General features: G+C 39.2%; 1 long non-coding RNA gene across 1 annotated transcript; it reads right to left on the bottom strand.

The window, feature by feature from the left end:
* Nucleotides 1–340: 340 nt before the first annotated feature.
* On the bottom strand, nt 341–1,999 carry LOC116681762 (uncharacterized). The gene is made up of 3 exons (XR_004330086.1): nt 1,870–1,999; nt 1,500–1,567; nt 341–403 (listed from the first exon to the last, which is right to left on the bottom strand). It is a non-coding gene; the product is annotated as an uncharacterized LOC116681762 (long non-coding RNA).
* Nucleotides 2,000–2,865: the final 866 nt, after the last annotated feature.

Here is a 2,865-nt window from a genome sequence, read left to right as displayed (position 1 = left end):
CCTGCTCTGCATGTGATGCATTTATATATTGTGCGCTAGATTCCTCTCAGGACAAGGCCTAGTATTCTCTACCTACATCTACTTACCTGGTCAATGCAGGAATTGTCTAGTGACCATAATCAAAACCAAAGCACATGTACTCTTTCATTTCCTGTGCGCTTTGTTTAAATGAGCTATTGATTTTATCGTTAGTTATTATTATGTTTGATGCAATTCAGTTTGCAATGTTTTACAACAGTGTTGAATGGTTTTATTGATGCGTTCTGAGTCAAGGTCACATAAAAACTGTTCCTTAAAACAAGATTGATATTATACAAAGTTGGAGCTTCCACAGGACAAGGAACACTGCTTCTTCTATGAATAGTCTTTGGCTGGCTCCCAGGTGTCGTCCCACACTTTGCCACTGTCCGTAAATTAAAGACAAAACACAAAATAAAAGTTAAAAGAATAACCTCAGCTGTGACGTGGAACATGTCCTCTGTCTTAATTTCATGCTACATTTACAGAATTCCACAATATAAACAACAAAAGTCTTTCTGAGAACATGCTTTAACAAATGTACAAATTCATAATGATGTTGTAACTACAGTATTGTCACTATATAAACATGTTTCCAGTCCAAGACACTAGTTTAAAGGACCTACCATGTTGAGCAAGGTGTCCACTTTATTTTGACTTCTTCTTTTCCCTAAAACAAATGACAGACAAAAGTTAGAATTAGTTAAGAAGGAAGTAATGGTTGTAATAACTTTTTAAGGACATTTCTGAAAAAGCACAGTTGTCTTCTATAGCATAATTCAATATGTCAAATTATTAATCATTTTCCTGAAATGTATTGAAGTATGCGCTACAGTATACATCTTTGTTTTCGAGTATACTGAAACACTATCAGTCGGGGTCCATATGGTAAAGAATTACATTTCTGGTGGAAGTGTGTAACACATAGCACTAAATGTCCATAGTTCATAAATCACACTCCCTTCATAGCTGCATTCCCACATTACAATGTCTGGACATTAACTGGGTGAAATGTATGTGTCCTGTACAATGTCCTGTTGTGTGCTACACGCGTGCAAGTAAAACTCTGGGCCATGTTTGTACTGGATTTCCAGGACATTGAGTTCATATGAAAATAGCTCATGTTAGCAGATGGAACATGGGCCAAACATCAAAGTACACATAAAAGACATCAAAGTCATACATTTTCTCTCAAAGATGGTTTCTGTAATTTTGAATGCTACAGAAAGGGTGTTTCACCTTATAACAGATGAGGTCTGCTAGTGATTGAGTTGGTCAGGTATATATGCAAGACCTTGGTCCTAAAGCTCAACCCTGATCTGCGCAGGCTCTGGCTCCAAATATCATCAGCGGCTGTGTTTGTGATATTGTGGCTTCCTTTATATGCAGATGGATGCAGGTAGAGGCAAGATTTCTCCTGATGTTGTTATTGACTGCACCAAGGCATAAAGAGCAGAAGTAACAATGGGGAAAGTACTTACATTAACAAGTCTTCTATCAACGATGCATTCATAAGGGAATATCTTTTGTAGACGGTGTTTTCTGCATTCTGAAAAATGACAAATAAAACAAAGCAATATATGAGGTTTGTATTAGACTTGATTAGTTTTAGGTCAGTGATCCTACCCATTTAGCAAAACTATAGCAAAAGTGTAGCAAGCTTACATTGACATATCAAATTATGTTTTAAGTTACTAATCAATACAAATGTTTTTTCCAAACTGCACTTGATGTTAAGGTTCCCCCACTTGCCAAATCCCACTTTAACCTCTGATAACAAGTAAGACTCTGGTCACCTCATCTTTTTGCACATTGACAGCTTTATATCAATTTATTTACTATAGCTAATACCTTTCATTTTAAGTTTAATAGCTTGTTGTCGTCTTGTGACACCTGCTCCTGGCTGCATAAAGGGAGATGAATCATAGACCGATGTGTGTGGAGGAGGCTGAGATGAGGCAGAAGAGAGAGCAGGAGGCTGAAAGGAGGCAGAGAGAGAGCAGGAGGCTGAGAGGAGGCAGAAGAGAGAGCAGGAGGCTGAAAGGAGGCAGAAGAGAGAGCAGGAGGCTGAAAGGAGGCAGAAGAGAGAGCAGGAGGCTGAAAGGAGGCAGAAGAGAGAGCAGGAGGCTGAGAGGAGGCAGAGAAGAGAGAGCAGGAGGCTGAAAGGAGGCTGAAGAGAGAGCAGGAGGCTGAAAGGAGGCTGAAGAGAGAGCAGGAGGCTGAAAGGAGGCTGAAGAGAGAGCAGGAGGCTGAGAGGAGGCAGAAGAGAGAGCAGGAGGCTGAGAAGGGTGAGAAGGTGACACGGGCACCAGATGTAGAACATATTCTCCATCTGCATCTGGTGCTGCTGACTTCTCCTCTGGAACAACTGGGATGGGTGCAGTTGCGGAGCCTGCAACATCTTCAGGAGCAAATAATTCTGCAATTGTTAAATGTTAAATATTAATTAAACTGGGTAGAATATTAGTAAACACAAAATACATATAAAATACTTAAAGTTTTTTTAGCAGCTTATGTAGCAGCATATCTTAACGTATTTAGGTTGTTCAAGGGTTACCAATTAATATCATACTCAATAGTATTCTCATTCAGATTTTCCCCAAGATTAACTAACCTTGGCCAGTACAGTAAGGACTTAGCCTAGTACATGATGCTTGCATTCTATAAGGTGAGGCACTGTGGTGCTGCAATATGCTGTCTTAAAGTTTTTACTAAGGCACGTTAATGTATGTTGATATTAGTAATAGTATATGGTTGAATGTCACATGTCTATGGGGGAAAAAGTATACTTTGTCTTGTCATAGCACCATTTTTTCTAATCTTAAACAAAGGACAACTTACTTCTCA

This window comes from Etheostoma spectabile, unplaced genomic scaffold, assembly GCF_008692095.1.
Source record: "Etheostoma spectabile isolate EspeVRDwgs_2016 unplaced genomic scaffold, UIUC_Espe_1.0 scaffold00018727, whole genome shotgun sequence".
Classification (NCBI taxonomy): domain Eukaryota; kingdom Metazoa; phylum Chordata; class Actinopteri; order Perciformes; family Percidae; genus Etheostoma; species Etheostoma spectabile.
This window is presented reverse-complemented; position numbering and strand designations above follow the sequence as displayed.